Here is a 25,418-nt window from a genome sequence, read left to right as displayed (position 1 = left end):
AAGGAAGCAGTGTTGCGTAAACTGGAACAGTCAAGGCACACAAGACAGAAGAAAAGTTGATTCTTGGGTTTTACATCCCAACATCACGATCTCATAAGGCACGCCATAATGGGGGCTCTGGATTAATTTTTTTTTTGCAGCTGGGGTTCTTTAACGCACCCCCAATGCACTGGACACGGGCCCGTTTTGACACGGGCGTCAAAAGAAGAGGTTGGAGGAGCCGTGTCACTTCACAAAGCCGCGCGTTCTTTGCCACTTGCTCGAAGTCAGCCCGCCCGATCTTGTGAATCCACACTTTTCTTTGTTTTGCGTTGCGCCCGGCGGATGGTAAAACAAAAAGCTTTTTGCCGTCACTGGGTCTGTTGTGGCAACCGTAGGCGCAGCAGCACGGCATCGCAATTAAGCACTCGGCCCTAACACATTGTATAAAACTACCGCGCTCCTTCAAACCGCTTGCCGTACTTCGTCGCGCAGGCCCAAGAGTGGGGGTCGCAGGCCCAAGATTGGGGGTCGCAGCGCGCTGGAAAGAAAAGATATACAAAAGCGCGGCGCCTGCTCTGCGCCAGAAAGAAAAAAATATACAAAAGCGCGGGGCCCGCTTTCACGTGACACAGATTGGCCAATGGGGGAGCGGAGGAGGCTGGGGCGACAGGAGGAGTGGAGGAGGAAGCGCCTGGGTGAGCGGGGTGGCGGAAAGATCTAAGAATGGCGCTACTTTTGGAAAATTGAGGGGCTTCATTAGGGAATAAAGCCCCTTGATAATTTGAAAGTAGCGCCATTCTGTGAACTTTGCCGCCGCGCCGCCAACCCTCGCACATCCTCCTCGCCCGCCTCTCCACTCGGCGCTTTTCTGACCGATGATTGGCCGCTGCGGCCTGCCCCAGCCGTCGCCTTGGAAACGCGCGCGAAAGCGTCGCTTTGCTTGGGTTGTTGTTTTTCTTCAGCGCCATGGGCAGGCCGTGTTCCTCTGTCGCGGGTCGAGCTTTATTCATCTAATTCGAACTCTGCATTTCGTGAGCGCCGGACGCTGGCGCAAAAATAAAAGTTTTCTCTCTCTCTCTGCATTTCGCACCGCGTTATGCCGGGCTGCTGCGCATTTCAGTGCACAAGCCGGCGTGAAAATGGCTTCATGCTTTTCACGATTCCTCGAGGGAAGAACGACATCAGTCGCAGAAAAAAGTGGATTCACAACATCGGACGTAAGGAGTTCACTCCGACGAATCACACCGTCCTCTGCGAGGTACTGTGCATTGATTGGTATATAAACTAGTCTGTATACTTGAAACTTCTTGCGAGCTCGTCAAGAGGCTGACAATCTTGCTTAATTCGCTCATCATTGTGTGTCGTTTCGAATGTTATCATTTCCACTTGATGGCATTGCTGTGTGTTGCGCCTTAATTTCCGAGTCTCGGTGTGGGTTTCCCGCTAAAATGTTTCCATGGCGTACGTATTTTTTTTTTCCAGTATATACACGTGCTTCTAACGGTGGCGCAGAATAGGAAGCATGTCGATTTTCGTAGCGTGTAAGGCAGACTATCTCCCGTGTGCCCAAGAGCTTTGGTGGGGTCGAAAAAAACAATGCCGTTGGGCACTATATACGGCAGCGTTAGAAGTTTCTTAGCGCGCGTACACATGACCTCAAATATTAATTTAGGCTTATCAGTTTGGTTTATTTGATCACTAAAAACCCTGAAACCCTTCTTTATCAGGCGTCTGTTCGAGTGGGCCTTAATAAATTACGCAGCCGAGTATTAGCTACGCTTTAAAAATTGATTCAAGCGAAAGTCTCCCTGAGGTGCATTGGAATTAACTTTATAGCGTTTTGTGAATTTTTCTGTGCGAGTATATTTTGCTAGCACGGGTTTTCTTAACAATATTGCATAACATTGCAGCTACATTTCGATACTGATCAGTTTGAGCCGCTCATACTGCAGAAGTACGGGAAGAAGAAATTAAAGCCTAATGCGATTCCGACCATTTTTTCTCATCGGAGTGCACCTAAGCAAAGGAAGCCTCCTGCGGTAAGGCTGCCACTCCCAAACAAAAGCGGTGAGTGATATTTGTTGCATTTTTCTGCAGCATGAACGACAAATATCTAGTAAAACATTAACTTTGTACATAGATACCCAGTGAAAAGCTAGCAATGTGCCGATGACTCGCGAACATTTTCCGGAATTAAATTTGCTGTCGGTGTATATGAAATATTTGTTTTGCTCCAGCATGCGTACCTGCGAACAACGTCACAGCAGTAGTGCCTGCCAAGTCATCCTGTGAGCATGCTTTTTTTTTTTAATTACGCTTGCAAGCATACCTAAACCGGTGCTTCAGGCTTTCAGGAGGCTTTGGCTTTTCCATTTCAGTCCCACCCGAAGAAGATGTCTCGATTTATAATGACAGTGACGAGCAGTGCACTCCTAACGGTGAGTACTAGCTTGGTCACACCGCATGCATTTGCATTGCCTGACATTGTCCTTTCACGCAGATTTCTTGACAGCCGGAGAACTGCCTGATGGCAGCGTCATGCCTTCAAGTCCTGCTTCGTCTACCCTTGAACATGATGGTAAGAGGCATTGATTTTTTCTTCAAACATATTAGTTGCATGGTCGCAAGATGCTTGCCGTTCTACAAATTGCTCGCTGCTGCTCAAAGCGCTCGCAATGGTATAAATACTTGAGATTAGGGACTCAGTATTTGAACAGTGCTTGGCTCCCTCATTTCAGTCGAAGCCGAAGATATCGAGGTTGATGAGTGCACAAAGGTGCCTTTTACAGACGGTAAGTGTAGGTTTGACTAGATATCTGTTACCTTTGTCTGATGCCCTTTTTTTTAGCAGATCAGGAAACAGCCACGTACTCTGCGGACCGCATAGCGACACCAGAGCCTCCTGCATCTGATCTTGAGCATGCTTGTAAGATTTTGTAAGATTGTGCAAAGTTTAAGTGTCTATTTTATTATATTTAGAAATTCGTCCCTGGTGCCTGAATGAATACTTATTTTTTTCTTTAGCAACACACCAAGCCCTATTAGACCGCATATCACAACTGGAGCGCCTTCATGAGGAGTCGAAGAGAAAACTAGGAGCTGCTAAGAGAAGATATCTTAAAAGTGAACAAGAAAAAGATCGGCTGAAGTCAAAGATTAAGCACATTTTCAGTGACGACCAGATGAGGTCAATGGAGCACAAGGGATAGGCTTTCAGCACAAGGGATGCGCTGGGAGGCCAACACGCTTGTAAAGTCACTAAAGCTGCGTCTGTCCTGCGGGTCCCAAGGCTACAGTCTGCTGAGAAATCAAGGTTTGCCGTTTCCGTCCGAGCGCACGCTCCAACGCCATTTGGAGAATTTCAAGTTTCAGCCTGGGCTTCTTCAAGACATGATCGAGCCTCTCAAAATGAAGGTATACTAAATAACTATGTATACATGAGCCTCATACATAAAAGCGCTACGGTTCTGAATCTGCCTGTAAGACATGAGAGGTAATTGAGTGCTATGAAATGGCAATGGCATTAAGGTTCCTTTTAATAGTATTATGATTTACTACGAGTATACATTAAAGCGACTGTGTTATTTTGTTTCTCTCATTACTATAAAAAATTGCTGCAATATTTCTGTCTACGGTATTGCTTTGAAGATAGATCAGAGTTTAAATATGGCTGTGGTGGATGTTATATTTACGCCGTGGTGCGTATTATGTTTTTTTTTCCTCCTAGATTGACCTCATGAAGCCTGAAGAGCGCCACGCCACCCTAATGATTGACGAAATGCAAGTTACACCAGGGCTTGTTTACGATCACTCATGTCGCTGTGTTCTCGGCGCTCCGACACTACCTTTATCTGACGGTTCCCTGCCGGAAGATGCGCTAGCTACCCACGGCCTAGTGTTCATGTTAGGAGGGTTGTCCACTAGGCGGAAACAAACGATTGCTTATCATTTACCGGGGAATTCATTCGATGCTGTAACACTGAAGGAAGGAGTAATAACGGAGGATTGAAAATTCATGCCGTCACCTCCGACATGGGGGGCGGAAACCTGGCGCTCTGGAGGCTATTTGGCATTCATGCAGGAAGACACAGCCGGCCGCACACAAGCTGTGTTCACCCCTGTGATCCTACATTTGCTGATGTGCCTCACTTACTAAAAAAATTGAGGAACCACTTGACTAGAGGTCAGTTAATTTACCTTCCGGGTGATGTAGTTGAAAAAAATGGCCTGCCAACTAACGTTGTAAACCTTGAATATATCAAGATTCTTGTCCAGCGTGATGCAAAATCTGAGCTCAAACTTGCTCCTCACCTTAAACCTGCATGTGTAGACCCTACTCATTATGACAAAATGAAAGTCAGTTTGGCTTACAGTTTATTTCACAATGACACATCAGCTAGTTTGCACGTTTTGGTAGAGAAAGGCTTACTGTCGAAAAATGCGCTTTCGACGGCATGGTTTGTCGCAACGGTCTTCCGCTGGTTTCGCTTCTTGACATCACGAACCAGCAAGCTCGCGTTTAGCAACGCAGATGGTGGAGCTTATGAGGATGGTGTATCATTTCTGAATGAGACAGTCGAACTGTTTTCCAAAATTTCTATTGGTTCGCAGACTAAGGCGGTATGGAAGCCTGTTCAAACAGGCATCATTTTGTCAACACTGTCTGCACTCGAAGTGCAAGACATGCTACTGAAGAAGTGCGATTTCGAGTATGTTTTATTAAGTAGGTTCAGTCAAGATGGACTTGAGAACCTGTTCTCAACTCTGCGGGCAAAAAACCCCATCCCACGGCTCTACGAGTTCAAGTGCAGCCTAAGGAGCGCAACACTAGCGCAGTTTCTAATGCCGAGTAGGTACGGTAGCTACTCAGATGATGAAGCATATTTGCTCATAGGTTTGAACGCAGAAAAAGAACAGAATGAAGAGGGCAGTATTATAGCTCCCTCTGACCTTCTAGACTTAAGCTCGGAAGGAGAGGAGTCGCTAGTGTACCTAGCAGGTTACGTTATTTCCAAAATAACAAAGAAGCTTCATTGCGAAGACTGCAGTGCTTCTTTAACTTCTAATTTCGCAAGCTGCAGACTAATTCAGCTCAAAAACTACTCCTCATCGCACTTGTCGCTCACCAGCCCTTCTGCAGGGGTGGTTGAAGTCATTAAGGTAGCAGAAAACTTTTTCCATGCAAACAGCGAGGCACTGCTATCAAACCGTGTCAGCACATGCGAAGCTGAGAGACCAATACTTCAGAGTATTTCTGTGCAAACTTTTTTCCCATCATGTCATAACATAGTGCCTGAAATCGTTCGTATGTTCTTAAGAGTGCGAATGCAAATATTTGTTCGAACTGAGGCTTCTGTGAGGGCACTTACCGTTACCAGTAGCAAGTGTGGAAGCAAAAGTGTCGGCATGCATGCTGCGGTATCCGGAATACGGTAAAATATTTGAACCTTTGGTGCTGGTGCATATGGCAGCAATACAGCGCGTGTCATCAGCCAGGCTTCTACAAGTAATAAAGGCAGCATCTACAAGGATTTACGCGCATTCGTTGTCCTTGGGCCGATTCGTTGCATTTCTACTTTATGGGACCCAATATTATATTCATATGACGCTTTCATTTCTTCACAGACTTGAATGCTTTTCTGTGTTGCCTGAATGTATTCTAGTAATATATGTCGTACATTTGTATATATATTCTAATTCTTTGCGTGATAATCTTGTTTATTTCATTTGCTGTACATGAGTGTTATCGCGCGGCTTTTTGTTGTACCACCTGCCCAAAACTTTGTGAGCATACAAACCAGCTGCTTCGTTTCCTTCCGTTATTTTATGTTGTAAAATTTTAGTTGCATCTGGTGCGCTACTCTGAATAATATTTGTTCCTTTTTCACGCATATCGCCTGGAGGCTAACACCATGCAATGTTTCATGTTACTGGGTTCGAGCTTATGCTACTTGTAACCGGCGGTTTATATGAATATTTATATTTTCCGAAGTGTGTGATATCCTGGATGTTTTGTGCGTTTTCCGTGTAACGTTTCAAGAGTCACCTGCAATAAAAATTGCGTCTGACCAGATATGTGCTGGTGTGTCACAGCGGCTGTGTATTCTATGCTCCAGACCTGTACTCTGCGTCTGAAATTTGTGTTGGGGTGGCGCGATGTTTTCAGTAAGTAGCTGAAAAAACTGGCAAAACCCTGCCCCCCTCTCAGATCTATGGTAATGGCTGCGGCTGGCAGCTTTTCCAGCTCTTACGAAACAGCTTTATTGGCAAATTGCAAAAGGAATGACATCTGGGAGAGTCATTAATGCCACAGATTGGAAGAATAATGTGCAAAGGAGGACCAAAACTTCGCGCAAATAAGCTTTGAGCATCTTCTTGCCTGCTATGGATCTTTAGAGCGTTGAAGGCCTTCGTGTGACCGCCGCGACTGTGAAAGTCTACCGCGATACCGAGGTCTAGCGGCACGGGAGGAGCGAGTCAGCAGATATGCCTTTTAAGGCTGACTTTCATTCGCCATAGGTGCAATCTTTACAATTTATATTTAGTTATGCTATCAAAATAACGTCAGATTCTTAAGCTCTGTTTCTAAAATAGTACGAATTGTTTCCTTGAAACCGACCCAGCCACAGAATGGCTAAATCCTTTCTTATCGTCCTTTACAGCGCTGAATATTGCATCACCACGGGCGTCTGAGGCACTAATTGAATGCATTCGATGGGCTACACTGAATAAGTCACAAAGACAGCACCACCTTCCCATCTCTTAATCTAGTCGTCCGTTGCCGTCAGCAATCATTCATAAATTTCAAGCCAACCCTTGGCTACGCTCACTTCTACAGTAGTCAATAAAAATATATCTCTCTTGAGAGCACGAAAAACTAGAAAAAAATTGTTCTCTTTCAAGCAGGAATGAAATTTCTATAGCCCAGGTATTAAATGCGCGGCATATGCATTACACCGAGGCCCCAAGCCTTTTAGGACTGAACCCCTCCCCCCATGCCCCCCCCCCCTAAAAAATCCATAATCACGTTAAAGCAAATTTCGCATCATTTTTGCGGCCACTGCCCTACTTCTGAAGCTTCACGCACGCAATGACGTCCAACTAAATTACCGCAATCTCTGCCTGGCTCGACTGCAAAAAGATAGTGTCATAAAAAGTACTTCCGCGAAAATGCAGCGCTAGTTGAAATTGGATTTAACGGAGCGTCACTGCGTCGAAAAATATTAAAGAATGTACAAATTTAAATTAAATACTGTGCTAATTAAAGCTCTGCCCTGTTGAAGTGACCAGTATAAAGATATCAAAGCCAATGTGGGCTATATACAGTACGATGCGATTGTTAATTCATGCCGCAAACGCGCACGTTTAGCGCTCTCATTGTTCAAACGAGAAGGTGATAAATGTGGGTCATGGTAGAGTCAAGCACACTGCATCCCTTTCTAGTGCTTTCGTTTAATAATAGAGCGAGAAAAAAATCCCGAAGTTAGGTGCGATCACGGGTGCCAGCTAATGCGTCGGGCTGGCGAGCGCGCGATGGCCTGCGAAGCGTGCCGTGCGCAGCGCGCACAGCCGGCGGGCGAGGAGAATCGAGGAGGAAAGCGCGGGAGTGGAGGAGAGTGTCGCTACTTTCAAATTATCAAGGGGTTTTATTAGGGAATAGAGTTACTGTATATGCTACCGTAGGTAGCACATACAGTAACTCTATTAGGGAATAGTGTTCCTGTATATGCTCCCGCAGGGAGCAGAGTTGCGCATACCTTTTCCGGCGCCGCTCGCACAGCTATTGGCCGAGCGCGAAAAATGACGTCAAATGATACGCGCCGTGCGAAGCCAACTTTACGGGCGCATCGCCGACTCATGCGAACTCGTCGTTTCCGTCAGTGCCATCGCCATTACAATCAGCGGACCGTCGATCGTGCGTTGAGAGGAGCAGCTGCGGGTTTCAGGTACGGTATTCGACGATGTGAAGTCAAGGACCTTGGTGAAGTGATATCAAACACATCGTACTGACACTTGTATTGTGCCAGTATGATGCCAAAAATGTGTTGTCAGATTACAGTTAGCACTGTGTGAGTAATTACTCTGCAAGTTTGCCATCTTGATGTGATTAGTGCAATAAAAATAACCTGTTGTTACTCTTAATAGCTTGTTGCCTTTCCATTTTCTTTGAATTCTGCCCCCAAGGCTCCGAGAACCAGCACACTTGGCCTGCTGCCAGCAGCCGTTCATGCATTCCCTTGTATGAAATAAATTTGATCTAGAAGCTCTTGCATCTTGAATCTTTTTCTACTTGCAGATTTGCTGCTACTATATAGCTTATTAGTCTGCGGTATGAATGAATCGTAAAAGTAAGCTTTGCTTAAAATGTGCGCATGTGAACATTTGAAATGCGCCTAAATCTGTGTCTGCACCGCATGTATCGAAAACGTGCAGCTGTTGTGAACGATGGTTAGTGATAAATGACGCTCTGTTAACGGTCACTGACATAACTGCAGGCACGATAGCTCTCTTGGCGACGGTCATTAATCGGCTGGTTTCGGCAGCCAAAATGCGCTAAGTGTCCACCTTACATGTGTGAAGTTTTAAACACTCTTTAAAACATTTCTTGCTTTCTGACAGTGATAAGACAACTTCATATGCAGGCTGAAAATCATTGCACCGCCTTTTGTGGCAACGTACTGCGCGTTTGCGAGGGAACTTTGGAGCTGTTCGAGCCACGGGAGTATTTGATTTTGGGGAATCGAAGGCGGTCCTACCCCCTATTTGTACGTTCATGTGTGTGTTTGTATATGCGTGTTTACATAGGTACATACAAAGTTTCGGTTGGTTGGAAGCCCACCCCTTCCGACTGCACGAATGACTCGTTCGAGCATAGCCTGTATTAAGAAGTGCCCTTTGCTAAGTGCCTGCGAACAATTGGCGCTTGTAGCTCGCGACCACTAGAGAAAAAGGCGGAACACCGCGCGGCATTTGGCTCCTGCGCGCACGAGGAGTGGCTTCGCTGCAGAGCTGGATCACGACGGCGGACCTATGCGCAACTCTGCTCCCTGCGGGAGCATATACAGGCAGAAGAGAAATCCCGTTGCGGTACGCGCCTCATATAGACCGTTTCATCAGGCGAGGAGGATAGGGCGCGCGGGGAGCCTTTCCTCCTCTCTGGCTTGGGCGATCTGGCGCGGCGCTGCTCGAAAGTATTGCTGTCGCGTGCTGCGGAACGATCCACAACCCGTATCAGATATTAAGCTGACAATAACACATACTACACTTTGACCCACGTCGGCCATGTCTACCTTTCCACCGGCCTCTCTTTGTCGGCGTTCCAAGCACTTGCTTATCTCCTTTCCTTTCCTCCCGCTCTCCAGTGGTGGCGGTCCAGTAATAAGCGCGCTGCCCGCCAGGACCGTGAGGGGGAAAGAAATGCGAACCGTCTATGTGGCCCCGATCCCGCAAATTTGGAGTGGTTTCAGAGGGAGTTTGTGGCCTGTAGTTGTGTGTGACCGCTTCTGGTTTTCGAGTGACCTCACAGCCACTACTGCATCATGGGACGTCGACCAACGCACGATCGCCTTGGCTACGGTGAAACAGTGTGTGACCTCGGAGTGCGGTAAAAGGTGTCATGTTGCGTTTTGCAACAATACATGGGTATGTACACTCCATGGTGCCTCACCCGCCGTGGTTGCTCAGTGGCTATGGTGTTGGGCTGCTGAGCACGAGGTCGCGGGATCGAATCCCGGCCATGGCGGCCGCATTTTCGATGGGGGCGAAATGCGAAAACACCCGTGTACTTAGATTTAGGTGCACGTTAAAGAACCCCAGGTGGTCGAAATTTCCGGAGTCCTCCACTACGGCGTGCCTCATAATCAGAAAGTGGTTTTGGCACGTAAAACCCCATAATATATATATCCATGGTGCCTCATCATCTTCCGAGGCTCAACATCGTGGAAGAGCGACTAGTCGTGCCTCGCCTTCCCTTTATGTGCATACGGCTTTTGACGCACGGCAGTGGACAGTGCGGCATTGGGCCCCCATACGCAGCTTTGCTGCTCATCCACCTTCACAGTGTGAAATGGCTCAGATTTTTTTTTTTCGGTTTGTGAGGTGATATGTTTCGACACACAGGCTTAATGAATATGCAGGGTGTTTCACATAACTTGAACCAAGGATTGAAAAAAAGTAGTTAGCCGCAGCTGAATGAAACCAGCGGCATATGGTTTGCCATCATGTGGCGTTCCCTTTTTTTATATTACATTTAATTAGTTAATTAATTGAGATGAGTTATGTAACAATTTTAATGTTTAATTTTGGGGCAAAGTGCATTTAGGTTCGTTCTAGAGGAGGTTAAAACGACAGAGAGAGAGAGAGTGAACTTTAATAAGCACCAGCAGTTTTGTCGGCTGGGCCTAGGCCTCCCACGATGGGACGTCGAGGTCTTGCCTCTTCGCCGCTTCGTAGGCCTGCTGGGTCGCCCAGAGTTGGTCGTCGAGGTGGGAGCTGCGCAGGGCGGCGTGCCATCTTGACGAGAGGGTCACGGGATTAAGGTCTTGGTATTGGTGTTTGCACTCCCATAGCATGTGGGGGAGTGTTGCCGATTCAGTTTTACAGACCTTGCACGTCTGGCTCGGGTAGATGTCGGGGTATATAGTGTGATAGCGTGTGAGGGAGAGGTATGTATTCGTCTGTAACAGGCGAAGGGTGGTTTGTGGTAACGTACATGCTGCGTGGCGATTTTTTTTTGGCATTTAAAGAAAGCCCGCGAAATATGAAGCAAAACCACGTGACTGTGCTCGTGCACTATCGTATATTGCACGGCTCTCAACAGTACGTCGAGCCTGTCCCTTATCAGGAGTACGGCGCTTTATTTCCGTGCGCCACCGCGAATTATGCTGACGCACTGTAAAGCCGATGCCTAGAGCCGCGGTCTGTCACTTCGACGTGGTCCGCGCGCACGGTTCTTTCACACGAAATACGACTGAGAGCGCTGCAATACGATAGCGCATGAGCGCAGTCATGTGGTTCCATTTCATATTTTGCCGGCTTTCTTTAAACGCCGAAAAAAATCTCCACGCAGCATGTACGTTGCCATAAAAAATTGGATCGATAGTTTCTCGATACCCTCTACAACTCAACGAAACACCAATTGGCCCTAGTGTGAATATTGCAAAAATTGCATAATTCATCTTTGTTAATTAACTAAGCTGAATATAAAAAGAAATTGTCCAAGGAGCGCCACATGACGACAAAGCATATTCTGTTGGTTTCATTCAACTGCGGCTAACCACTTTTTGAAATCCTTCGTTCAAGTTACGTGAAACACCCTGTATACCTGTGCAAATATTCAGATCTTTCGAATAGAGCCGTTCAGTGCAAAGCAACTGCAGTATGAGCTTTTTAGTTCTACTGCTGCAATATAGCTATACAAACTCTTCAATAGCCTAATCAATCTGAGCCCTGCATGCCGAGAAGATTGCAGTGGGCTACAGGAGCCACAACAAGAGCGACAGAGCAAGAGAGAATTTTTATTTTGCTAATGCAAAGGCCATGGAAGCTTCTTGCGCTAAACGCATGCCTTCCAAAAATTTGTTTCGCGAAGTTTATGCTGTCATGCCAGTCACCACTTTCTTTTTGGGTGAAGCATGGGTAAAGTTCTTAAGAAGCCAGGTGAAGTGTACGTGGCCATTCGTTGTCCCGTGATGCACCGCCTCACCTTCTGCACTGCACGGGCGAACTCTTTCGGGCAGAGTAGTCCTCCGCGAGTCCCGTTCACGAGGTCCTGCTCCGCTTCGACGGCGGCTCTCCGCGCTCGTTGATGAGCGTCACCAAGAGTTGTTCCAGCAGCTCGATGTGACTCTTGCAGATGGTCGCCCACCCCGGCGTCTCGACCACGTCGTCGATGTGCGAGCACACGAAGTCGAGGGCCCGATTGCGCAGCGCGAGGGCCTCGTGCTGGTGGGCCAGGATGAGCGCGTCTGCTGCCGTCTCGACGCTCAGGCCGGAGACCAGAGTCAGCTCGCACGACGCCTTGAGCTGGTCCAGTTTGTACCTGTCGGCGGCCCTCAGAAGAGAGACCGGCTTCGGGACCGGTTCCGGCACTTCACCCGTGTAGACGAACCGCAGGAGGGCGGCGAACGCCTCAGGTTCGACGTCCGTGATGGCCACCTCGAGGAGCGCACCCTCCGCCGACGAGTTCTCGAACATGGCCCGAAACACCGGCGACCGGGCAGCCAGGATGCCCCTGTGAGCCGGGAAAGTCTCCCTTCCAACCCTCAGCATGACGTCAGCGTTGCTGTTGCTCTCCAGGAGCCATGCCAAGTCCTCGGAGAGGTGGCACTCGTGAAGCGCGGCGGACGCCATCCCGCTGCCCGTCCCAGGCGCACTGGTGGTGCTGCTCTCCAGGGCGATCACTTCGCACTTCAACGTCAGCGTGTCGTTGGGCAAAAGGTTGCTGCTGTCCTGCTTCAGCGCCAGCCTGCCGACGAATTTCCCGAACCCCCAGCCCTCGCCCTTGCGCCGAAAGAGGCGCGTGTCGGTCTCTTTCTGGATGGCCTCGTTTCCTCCGGCGTCGATGACCCAGAACCTCGCCCTAGCGGCGGCCTGCCTGGTGTTGCAGGATACGAGGAACAGGGACACGAAGTGCTCGTAATCTTCGCTCGATCCCCTCGGGAAAAGCTTGAGGTGCCACGTCAGGGGCTTGGTCTCACCCGCGGAGAAGGTTGAACTGAGCAGAGCCTGCCCGGTACGCTTATGGCACAGATTGAAATTTGTGATTGTCCACAGGTACGACAACCTGACGACTTTCTGGTTGGTTAGGCAGAACCCCTGATTGCTGACAACGCTTTCGGGAGGCTGTACCTGTGCTGACACGTCAGTGACGTCACCGGCATCCATGTCCATGCAAGACGACGGACCGCGTCAGGCAAAGAATCGGCGCGTAATAGAAGGGCGGTTATACCGGCGTTGGTGAGGTGCCTTTTGGTACCGTTGTTGCATCGCCCATCGTGACGGGAGCAGCAGCCCGGCCGCCTTTAGCTTTCTTCTTCTTTTTGACCTCGCACTGTAGTCCCTCTAGCGGCCACGGCCCGCATTCTCGATGGCACCCAAACACGCATATACCGTATTTACTTTAACCTTTTTTCTGATAAAACGGGTCCAAAAATTGCGTGCGCGTTGAAATCGACTAAGACCCTAAATCTGCGTTATCGCCATCGGCGTTTCAAGATGGCCGCCTCGTCCGCGCTTCGAGACTAGCTGCCGTAGCTTCCTCCATCTGCTAGCAGTAGTACGTGTGCTTAGGTTAGTCCGCCCTCCATCTTTCCGTTTTCTGCGTTTGCTCTATCAGAAATGTTAGAGGTGGACAAAACGGCTCGCTTCACTGAGTGGCTCGGAACGGCGCAGCCCACTGAAATGAACCTGTTCATATAAACGGCTCACGGGTTCACTTAAATTATAAACTGTATTATGCTGCGCGACGCCTCCGCTCTGTCTCGTTTTCTTTTCTTTTTAAGCCGCCCTCCCATTCTCCCTGCCGTGCGTACCTTTAGTTTTTTTTTTCTTGAGCACACGCGCGATACTGGTGATTATGCCATCATGCGTCAGGAGAAAAAAAAAGAGCCGTATTACAACACAACAGATCGTTGTCCTCGTTTTATTGACGTGCTAATGATACAGGCTCAGGAAATGCACAGAAGTGGATGACATAGGCGGCAATTTCACGACTACACTGATTAGCACAAATGAAGACTTCGTCTTCGAAGTGTTGCACCAGCGCACGATGCGCGATCGGCGATAGTCGTGAGACATCGTTAGAACAGCAGCAGGCAACGAAAGGCGCCATACTTTGCCAATTATGTCTTCTCTTAAGGATACGGATTTTAAGATTAAGGATTCTTTGGTTGCACCGGGTGCCACACTATAGGAAGCACACGAAACACCAAAGCGAAGGGCCTGCCGCGCACACCGCATACAGCGAGCAAGTATATACGAGTAGCGCGAGCCTGCCCACGCCGGTCACCACTCGTCGGCAAGTAAACGAAACCACGAAACCCAGCAGAACACCCGGCTCTGACGGAACGGCGCGGCACGGCACACTGCACGAGGGAACCGGCTTCCTCTCGCCAAAGGAACCGCCGCTCACTTTTACTGAACCACAGCTCACTCGTTCTTTAAAAAGAGCGGCTCAAAAGATCCGGCTCGCTCCTGAGCGACCCGCATCTCTAATAATCATGCAAGTGCCAACTGCGAAGACACACCGCGTTCATCATGAGGCCGCAATTAAGAGTAAAGTGATCACGTGCGCGGAGACGGACGGAAGTAGGACCGCATTACGGGCGTTCGGAGTTCCCGAAACTTGCACGCGGGACTGGCGCAAACAGGAGAGGCGTTCTACTCCGGCGGCCGCTGCGTACGTTGCGGCCGTACGTACGTTGCGCATGCGCAGTACCATCGCCCCTTGTTCTTGCGTCCCATAACCTAAAACGCTCCAGAGTCTACGCGTTTAGGCGCACCGCTATGAGTTCTCGTCGCAGCGCGAAGGTCAATTCGCTCGCTCCTGCTGCCGCACTTCCTCATTCTAGCGTTCTGATAGCGAGTTTCCGCGGTCATTGAGTGAGACATGGGCATGCTTGCTTGTGCGCGCGCGACAACATGCTTGTTGATTTAGCTAGTAAGCGAACGCTTAGAAGATTATACGGCTGATAAAATTGCTATCCTTACTTCGGACAGCTGTCTACTAATTTGCTATCTCAATCGATGCTTCGCCTTCCGGGAAAAACTGCGACTTTTTTTTATTTATCGTAACTTTACTTCATTGGCAGTAAATCTTTGTTTCTCCAAATGAGAGAAAGTTGTATTTCTATATGAAAAAATGAGGTTCGTGGTACTGCAAAGGACTTTTCTTTTTTTACGTTACGAAAAATGGGTGCGCGTTGCGATCGAGGGAGCGTTAGAATCGGGTAAATACGGCACGTATATGGTAAAGCACTGCTTGTCAATCTAGAAAAATTGAAGTAACTATTAGTAGGCTTCGCTTTTTTAAATTTTTATTCATACAGGGCTGGTCTGGCACCCTCACCAATTTGTCATATGTGTAGGAAAAATGAAACCATAGAAAATTAAAAAAAAATTATTGTCAACGATTTATTAGCTCAAGAAAACGAACCATAGAAGCACTACTCCACCTTCTTGGATCAGACTCGACTGTTCTAAACGCGCTTTCTTTCGGTGCACCTCTACACTTGAGCATAGCGACGGGAAGGTTAGCGCTGCCAGCAACAATTTTCTTTTAGTATCAATGAGATTTAGACATTGAATGCTTTTTTAGCCTCCTTTTCTTTCATAAAAATTTAACTTGAATTGTTTTTTACTTTCTGATGTCATGGCAGAATTTTCAGTTTCATAAAATCGTGCGGGCTCTACAGTCTCTATATTTCGATTATAGCTTACCTACTATTATAAAAATTTGACTTATGTTACACTTCACCGGTCGGATTCTTGGCCAATCCCCCAGAACGGGTACGTGCCAGTAGATCACAAGGATCTACATCTTGTCTTGTCTTGCATCCTAAATGGCGGCGCATAGACTCTACGTGGGATTGGCCCCGAGGCAGGCGGTTTTCCATATGCTTAGAAGTAATTTAAAGCGAAACTAGATCTGAATAGTGGAGCGTGGAACTATAGAACTGTAATTTAGAAGCGTAAGGAAATTATTGTTAAGATTTTTGATAAAATAAGTTAACGTAAAGAAACTAAATAATAGAAATTATTGATAATTTTAGAAATTCAGCAGGTATTCTTTTCGTCTCTCTAATAAAATTGCAAACTGCTAGAAAAGCATCCCTATCCCAGTGTAGTCGCCCCAAAAGAAAGAATGCTTGGCGAGGTTAGCGATATCCCACGTTCTCTGGTGTGGAAGGCAGACGACGAAGAAGCAGCCTATCATTTTGAGGATCAGTCGTGCATCCACCCGGTCTCGGATGGCCGACGCCCGCGCGGAGTCTAGTGGTGCGGCTTCGGCCGTTCAATTGCGCCGGCAAAGTCAAGACCTTCCGTGCACAGCGCAGAGGTAACGGAGTATCGCGCTTCATCGGCTGACGCGTTTTACCGTTCACCCGAAAGGAGGAGTTCCGCTTCACGCTGCAATCGTCGTTCGTTAGGCCTATGTCAATACTGCGATACACCCGTCGCCAAATTCGCCGAGTTTTTCAAATTTAGCATTCAGGTGACGTAGACGAAACGAGTGCACGCCCACGAGTACAACAGGGAGAATTGGAGTTTAGAACCTTCTGTTCTTCGAAGCGGCCGTCTTGGTTTACTGCGGTAAATTTGCGTTTGAGCATACCTCCGCTTCATACGGGTTCCTCTTTATGCGAGTGCTGCAGGCTCCGATTTATACGAAGCTGCCGTATCGATTATAGGTGCAAGTATGCCGCTGATATTCTTAACACCACTTTTCTTTAGGGGGTATGCGAGGATTCTTTTTTTCAATGCGAATCGCGTGCTCTTTGCTATTATTACGCATTCATTTAGAGGATTCGCTATTCCAAATTGCCGAATATCCGTTTATGTTCACATATAAAGGATCACAAAACGTATTGGAATCTTGCACGGGATAAAATCAAGATAGACGCATGTGGGCACTGTTCCAAATTATTCTACTGCTACAGAGACCCGCCGTGGTTGGTTAGTGGCTATGGCGTTGGGCTGCTAAGCTCGAGGTCGCGGGATCGAATCCCGACCACGACGGCCACATTTCGATGGGGGCGAAATGCGAAAATACCCGTGTACTTAGATTCAGGTGCACGTTAAAGAAACCCAGGTGGTCGAAATTTCCGTATTCCCCACTGCGACGTGCCTCATAATCAGAGTGGTTTTGGCACGTAAAACCCCGTAATTTCATTAATTCTTACTGCTGCAGAGACGCACCACTTCCTCAGCGAATGCTTACTGCTTACGTCTGTGCAATGATTTTCTGTCATTCAATAAGAATGCCTCGTCTGATTGGCACTCTATGAATTTGCTTTCTCGATTTATGCGAAGCAATCTTTTTCACATGCTCATTCCTGTCGCATCTCTTTGAACCGACGTGCAGTGTTGTAGTATAAGTATTACACTTGGCTCGTTCAAAGTGCACAACATTCTATGTATTTCCTCCATGTCAGGCACGTACGCAGGATTTCTTTTCGGGGGGGTGGGGGGGGGGGGGTGTACCAACCCAAGGTAACATTTCTATGCAAATGAGGGGGAGGGTACTTTTACTAGTACAAATGTGAATAATGCCCACCATTCGCCATAAAGACGCGTAAACCCACAAAAGAGGATTGAAATAACGTGTATCTCACAGATACACCTGTGAGATACACGTCTTCTTTACTTGAAAAACAAACAACCACATCAAATGGACTCGCACCTGAAAGATGCGCAGGAAGAACCTCGCCAAGAACAAGTCAACAAGCGAAAGTGCCAAATAAAGATTTCTAGTAGCGTTTTTTTGAATTAGCTCTGGAAGAATTATAGAGAAATGTATATTTGCGGAACAATCACAGTTCTTTTGCATCCCTCGTTTACTGCTCTACCAAGTGCCAAAACCGATTCGTGTTGTTATTTGGGAAGTTGCGTAACGATTCGTGGTCCCCACTCCCGTATACAACCGCGTAGAGTACAGGACGCTGTGGGGTTCTAGACGTACTGAGGCCACCGCGGAAGGTTAGAAAAACACCCTCATTAGTACAGCAGAGAAGTGGATACGTCAAGCGGTTCGATTCATAACTGTAGAAGCGTCATTCAACACACGGAATTATTCTCAACTTCCAGTGGCGTTTTCTCTACTTCCCTTTTAAATAAAAAGATATTGATCCATAAATACTTTCACGAACAATTTTCGCTTTGCCTCCCTGTTTGGCTGTTGCCGTGGCTTTCTCCCTAAGTAGATCGCTTAATTTCTCATCTCCTTGCGACTCTTGTTTCCAGTTGCCAATTTTGCACGAAAACTGCTGTACAATTAGGGAAAAACCAGATGAGGTAACGGGTGACAGTCATATTGCTTATGAGTTTAACGGTGATTGCAGGGTCTGATGATGGACGCTGTTTCGCAATATCTAATTTTCCTCCTTATCTAACCCATATCGCGGATATATGATTCCGAAGATCTGCCAGCATCGCGGCGAGCCGTCACTCGAGGAAATAATGAAGCAAAAAGAAAAGTTAAACGCAACTGACAGTTTCTCCGCCCATAACTCGTTCCACGAGCATACAGACCAGCTGACTATGAACCGATTCCATTTCCTGGCCCCTGGATCAGTTTAAATAAGGAAGGTTGAACTAACGAAGCAACAGCGATGCGCGTGATCGTTGAATAGATGGTCAGATAAAAATATTGTTGGGCATTAAAAATAAAATAAAATATTATAATTAAAACAATAAACTACGCCCTGCGTGCTGCAACAGATGGTGACAAATGAATTCTCTTGAGTTAGTAGCGCGGGCACCGAATCGATGAGAAAACTGGTCTCCACATCCCAGGAGATGCTGAAAACTATACCGCCATACAAAAGGAGTGCAAAAATTGACAACCATTCCACTCTGTGAAGATGGAATGGCAGCGAAAGCTGACGACAGCCAAAGCTCCCAAACGAAAAGCAAAGTGTTTCACCTCCGTTGCGGGTCGGCCTGCAGATAATGCAATAATGGGCCTACCCGCGGCGGAAATGAAGCAGGCGTTAAGCACCCCGCATATATGGGCCGATCCCGAAGATAGTGCAACACCGGGCCGACCCCCGGCGGAGGTGAAGCAGGCATTAAAAACTCCCCATTCGTAGGCCGATCCTGAAGATATTGCCGGGCCCACCCGCGGCGGAGGCGAAGCAGGCGTAAAGAGCTCCCCATACGTGGGCCCGTCCCGAAGACTCCGAAGGGCGCGTTGTAGGTTCCTGAGTCCAAAGGGGTATGTGCCATTGATTTTGGACCCTTTCTTCACTATCACCAGGATCGGTCCACATGATGATTTTTATGCGTTTCATATTGCAATCACTCAATTCAGCCCTTGGGCGCGGCCGGGCAGCCACCATTGAGGGTATGAGCCATTGTTCATTGCTGCGCGTCTCATATGTGAGTCTATTCCCTTTTAAGTTGGCTATGTTTGTTATTAAGTTGCTTCTATTTTTATGCGTTGCATATTGCAATCACTCAGTTCAGCCCTTGGGCGCGGCCGGGCAGCCACCACTGACCTTTAGCGCAACCACGTGACGTGACGTCACGACAGCCGGAGGAAAAGCTGGGCCCCAACTCGCGCAATATGCAACGCATTCTTGGCTTAACCAAGCTAAGCCTGGCTCTTTTTTGCTGTTAACGGACGCCGAAAAAAGCTACAGAAGTTAGTCATACATTGCTTTCGCTGTAAAAGGCGGCAACATGTTGACCGCCAAGTAGATTGATTTGTCGGTGCTTTAGGAAAGTGTGTGAGGAGTGGTGGCATGGGTTGATAGGGGGGGGGGGGGGGAGGGACCCGGGGGGGGCGCCCCCCTTTAGGTACGTGCCTGGTCCATGTGGTCATGTGCTGTTCTCTTGTTTAATTACCGTTGCTATCACGCACCAAATAACCAAAATAAGTTTATAGTTTAGAAGCTCCACAATTTAACGGACGTCAATTTGTGAATGCCATTACATATAATGTGTATTAAATAGTGGAATCATCTTTTTTTTTACCAGGTGGACTTCCCTCTGGTGGTGGATTACCAGGTGGATTCCCCTCTGGTGGTGTTGGTACACAACTCTATTGCTTCAGCATGGCCTCCAAGGTCATGGTTTCAAGTTTCCCGACAAGTTTCGCGATACTGCGTAACAAAGTTTGAGTTCGCCGGAATATATATATATATATATATATATATATATATATATATATATATATATATATATATATATATATATATATATATATATATATATTATCGTTCTATATCATGGTCATGATAAAGCGGAAACACATTTCGTTATTCCAAGTAAAAGTCAGACCGCTGGCGTAGACTGCGACGTTCGTTCTTCAAAAGTGTTTTTGTGTCGGCCATGCGCACGCGGTATTGTCTGCCGTGGAGGACACTGTACTAATGAAGATAATCAACTTCAAGAGTTAATGACCTAAAACTGAATACTTACACCAAACAGATAAGGAATGATATCAGTAGAGATAAAAAGTTTAAAGCAACGGTGCTCACGGAAAAGACAATTCTAGGATGGTTTGGCTAACCAAAACACTTTTAAAGCGCTTTACCGTTCTTGTATTTTTCTTTAAAAAACTTGAGAGCAAATTTCTACATTTACTAAAATGCTGGGTGTATGCGAATAAAACTTCATGATAATTTAAGTTAGTGCCTAGCACACATTACTGCTACAAAGATGAGTAGCCAGCTGCCATAATAGCTGTTTTGCGCACAAATAAAACGTCTCTCTCAGTTGCCGTTTGAAGTAACAAAAAACATTTTGCTTTAATTTCACAATGTATCTACACAGGTCTACTACCGCATGTGTCTCAAGTCGGTGTCCTTATCCTTGAAATGTTGAAAACTCTGTGACTAGTGTGTTTCTATAAAAAGTTACATTTTAGACGAAAAAAGCAACAATACAGTAAAAGCTCGTTAATTCGAACCGCAAGGGGAAGCCACTTCAGTTCGAGTTAACGAAAGTTCGAACTAACGAAAGTGAAGGAGAGCAACAGTACACTGCGATTTGGAAGCAGTAGGGCATGTCAGAAAGTGATGGCGTTTGCCGCGGGCACACGCCATCGTGAAGTCGAAGCTCTGGGTCCGACTGTGGCCCACCACCGATGTCCACCGAACAAACGTTAGCCGAGGCTTAACACCATCACAATGAATCGCGACGGCCGATACCTCCTAATCTGAAAACAGAAGTGCACAAACGATGAAGACTGCCGAGACAAAGACGCTGAACATGTGAAGGTGGCGAAGGCCCTGATTCGTTGGTTCTTGATTGCAAGCACAGCTGCGACGTACTTGATTCGCTGTGTTTTGGCGCTTGCCGTGCCATCTCCGCGCGACATTAGTAGCTGTACAAGATTTGTAAAGCCTCCGAGATTCGCAACGGGCAAGAAGTCTCGGAGGTTACGTAAAACGGAGAGGCGGCAGCCGCCGCTGCCTTCTGGCTGACTGCGCGCAGGTTAGCTTTTTTTTTCGATTTTGCCTTCTCTCGCCGTTCTCTCCGTTTCGGAGGCAATACAGCCTTGTGTGTATGCAGTAGGCGTGTTTCTCTGGCCGTGTGCCAGGCGAGCGTAGTTCGAATTATCCATGAGGGAACCTTCTCGCGTTCGAATTAACGGACTTTTTTATACATAGACTTCTGTGGAGCTTGGCCGGACCAAATCGTACAGCTCGAATTATCCATAAATTCGAATTATTGAAGTTCGAATTAACGAGCTTTCACTGTATATGTAAAGCTGAAAAAATGAATATCTAGGAATGTTATGCTTTAGATAGAAATCAATCACTGATGCTGTATAAGGTACAGAAAAAGCGTAATCGTGTCCGTGAATTCTCTGGTTAACGGAAACTGGCACGGATTTTGTTGGCAAATGCCGTTAAGTTGTTCACAAAAACCAAAAAGAAGCATAATTCAAAAACGTCCGAATCGTAATCTGCGATGGAGAATAATAAAAGACGGTAGGAGAATGCGGGGCGTATAACAGAATGAAAAGAACATGACATATTTAGGGCATTAAGATACTCTAAGAGTGAATGGCTTGTTAACACAAAATATGGACCCTAATTATGGGCTTAGAATATCAGGAAAGGGTCAAAATAATTAGGTTGGTGGCGTATGCTAGCATTCCTGCTTTAAAGGGGATGCTCATGGAGTCTATCCACTGATGCATCCATCTATAGATAAGCACTGGAGCTCTCTTTGCGAACTCTCATCTAGGTGGTTAGCTATATAGGAAATGCGTTGTCGGGTGCTTGGGAAGCGAATTTGTTATAGGAAATTTGGGCTTCATTAGCGCTAATTCTCACTCCGAAAAGCGAAGATCATAGCAGCATTTTTAAAGTGTATAACAAGCAACAATGTATGTATGCACTTCAACTTAAATATCAGCCGCACGTGTTTATTCACTAATTTATGCTGTACCGTCATATATCTATTAAAGTTGTGGTTATAAATTTCAGTTCCATCGTTCGTCGCAAGTATTTCTCTCGAGTCGTGTTGGTATCCTCGAACATTCGGCCCCGTAGGCCCCTGAAAACAGCCCACTGCATTTTTGTTTCTCTCTCTCTCTCTCTCTCTTTTTTTTACGTGCAGAAAGAAGAGAAAGAAACGTCGCGAGAGACAGACTGACGCCAACCAACGCGATGTGCCCAGCGGCTGGGCCAGTCCTGCCGAGTCATTGCCGGCTTCCTCTGAAAAGGCCTCCAGCTCTTTGCTCGCCGGCCCCGAAAGCTGCGCGACCCCCACCTTCACGGCGAGGGGTCCGGACTCGCATGAGCGGCCTTCGAGCGATAACACCAGGGGGACTCCGGGAGCAGTCGAGGTGCTCTCCTCGATCGCTTCGAGTCCGATGGTTTAAGTCCCTCGGCGACTGTCGACGCCCACCGCAACTGCCCGCGAAGCCGACCGAACTGCGACAATCCCTTTTTCTCTCACTGCGCCTTTGCCGAGCGTGCCGCTTACGCAGGCTTCATGCGACGCCAGCCGGACACCTGCTGGCGCCACGACGTGCGACAACTCGGCCCATGACGTGAACGTCCTTGTTGCCCATGGAGGAAGGCAACTGAGGAGAGGCCCCCTCCGCGCTCTAGGAGAAAAGTGTGGAGGAAGTGACGTAGTACATTCGCCTCTTTCTTGCTGATTTTTTATTTCTTTGCCGTAGCGGCCACGCTTTTCGGGCCACAATGGCGGCTTTGTTTTGGTTCTGTGCGCTCACACGTGTTGCTCCGTAGGTTTCGTACCGTGGCATAGGCGCCGTGCGGGCAGGTTTGCGTTGGTCTCCGTGTTTCGTTGCGCGGCGTTATCTGGACTGTGCTCTACCGGATGTTGCTGTGGCCAGGTGGAACAGGAGGAACTAAAGTTTGTGAAATGAACGCGCATGCAACGCTGTACGCAATGTACCGCACCACGGCAATGGCAACGGACGAATGAATATCCCCGGGAAATATTGCTCTCTTTGGCGGAATCATGGTAACGTGCTAACGATTGTTTAGTATTGCTGTGGAGCGCGCGGGTCCGAGCAGCACGGTTGCGCGCAGCGCGGCGTGGTTTCGCGAGAATCGTAAACGAGAGAGGAGAGCTGGCCCGAAAGGCGGAGCAACGCCATGAGCAACGCTAACTTCCGGCTTCACTTTAGCTTCACCACGGAGGAAGGAAACTAAGGAGAGGCCCTGACGTCACTCTGTGTGAAGCTAAAGTGAAGCCGGAAGTTGGCGTTGCTCATGGCGTTGCTCCACCTATCGGGCCAGCTCTCCTCTATTGTTTACATTTAACCACACCGCGCTGCGCGCAACCGTGCTGCTCGGACCCGCGCGCTCTGCAGCAATACTAAGCAATCGTTAGCACGTTAGCATTATTCCGCGAAAAAGGGCAAAATTTCCCGCGGATATTCCTTCGTCCGTATAGCCATTGCCATGGCGTGGTACATTGCGTACAGCGTTGCATGCGCGTTCATTTCACGGATTTTAATTCCTCCTGTCGCACCTGGCCACAGCAACATCCGGGAGAGCACGGTCCAGATAACGCAGCGCATCAAAACACGAAGACCAACGCAAACCTGCCCGCACGGCGCCTTTGCCATGGTACGAAACCTACGGAGCAACACGTGTGAGCGCACAGAACCAAAGCAAAGCCGCCATTGTGGCCCGAAAGGCGTGGCCGCTACAACAAAGAAATAAAAAATCAGCAAGAAAGAGGCGAATGTACTACGTCACTTCCTCCACACTTTTCTCCTAGAGCGCGGACGGGGTAGGGCCTCTCCTCAGTTGCCTTCCTCCATGAGCTTCACGAAGACTGACGTCAGGGCCTCTACTGAGTTTCCTTCCTCCGTGTTGTTGCCGCAGGCGTCACGAGAACGTGATCTTTTTTGGGTGAAGGCAACTGGTCAATAAACCCACATATGCTACCTGAAGGCTTCAGTGTTCAGACTGCAGAGAAAGATGGCGCTGCACTAGACCGGCGCGCTCCAGCACTCCCGGTTGTTATCGCAATAAAGGTCACGTTTTCGCCGCAGGGCGATACACCACATAACACCTATACAAACTTGGAGAAGGGAAACTGTGCCTTCCACAGTGCTACGGAAATAAGCGTAGCGGTGGCGTCGTGAACTAAAGTATGTGACCACAGGTGGCGCTGTACAACAGGAAACGGAAACGGGGTTTTGCACACGCTTTACCACGTGTTCTGTGGCTTTACTGGGTTTCTGGCTGCTGCGCCTCCATCGTGCACCCGCCAGTTTAGTTGCTGTGTAGCAAACGTAGCGCCTATATTATGTAGGCGCTACGTTTGCCACACAGCAACCAAACTGGCGGGAGCACGATCGAGGCGCAGAATACATGTAGCGCTGAGTCATATCGAGTTAAGGCACACTCTGAACTGACTTTTAAGGGCATCCCGAGCGGTTTTTCGTTTATTACGCCGCCGTTACGCCGAGTTGTGCCGCCGCGCTCCAGCTGTTGCATTTCGTGTAGGGCTACTGACAAAATGCGGTTTCCAGGTGGCACGATGGCCTCGACTGGAATAAACGCACACGACACCAAAGATTGAGTAAGCCTGAAAATATTTTATTTGCATTTTACAAGTACAACAAAAAGCACACGTCTACGCATCCATACAAACGCGGTTACATAGTCAAGAACATAGGCAAGAAATGGCTCATTAATAAGGGTAGCACAAACGCACAAGAAAGAAGACCTAAGCTACAAAACGTACGGTCGGCTGCTAAGTATAATAATTTCCCTGTCACCACGTGTCACTTTTATACAGCATCTTTACAGCACTACCAGGCCGGGTAGTTTGGCGGAAAGAACGCAACAGCTTACGGCCGTCAGCTGCCTCTGTCATAATTATCCTAATCTCCGCATCAACGTCGTGCAAGTCCGCATACAGGCATCTGTATCTGAACCATATATGTGCCAGCTTAATACATGTGTAGTGAAATTATGACAACCACTGCGTCTTATCAAATGTATTGGTTTTGCAAATGCGCATTACAGCTGACGGAACGACATACTGTAAGTGAAGCAGAAGAGAACAAGGACAAAAGGAGGATACAACACTTGAAGAAATGAAGAATTAGTAGGCGTACAGCAAACAAGCGATGACGGAGAACACACAATGATCGGGTGTTCTGTGACATCGCTTTGCGTATTTACGGTGTTATGGAGATCAACGGCACAAAAACGTACCTTCAAGCGTACTCCCTCAACCTCCGCCGCATTCATTATGATAATCAACGC

At 47.8% G+C, this 25,418-nt stretch overlaps 1 long non-coding RNA gene and 1 pseudogene across 1 annotated transcript; one reads left to right on the top strand and one right to left on the bottom strand.

Moving 5' to 3' along the window:
- The first annotated feature begins 2,380 nt into the window (after nt 1–2,380).
- LOC139060428 (uncharacterized) lies at nt 2,381–2,757 on the top strand. The gene is made up of 3 exons (XR_011514803.1): nt 2,381–2,420; nt 2,483–2,560; nt 2,721–2,757. It is a non-coding gene; the product is annotated as an uncharacterized lncRNA (long non-coding RNA).
- Nucleotides 2,758–11,478: 8,721 nt separating this feature from the next.
- LOC135899243 (speckle-type POZ protein pseudogene) lies at nt 11,479–13,048 on the bottom strand (annotated as a pseudogene).
- Nucleotides 13,049–25,418: the final 12,370 nt, after the last annotated feature.

The sequence above is a fragment of the Dermacentor albipictus genome, chromosome 5 (genome assembly GCF_038994185.2).
Source record: "Dermacentor albipictus isolate Rhodes 1998 colony chromosome 5, USDA_Dalb.pri_finalv2, whole genome shotgun sequence".
Lineage (NCBI taxonomy): Eukaryota > Metazoa > Arthropoda > Arachnida > Ixodida > Ixodidae > Dermacentor > Dermacentor albipictus.
Note: the sequence above shows the minus strand (reverse complement) of the source record. Positions and strands in the feature narration are given on the sequence as shown.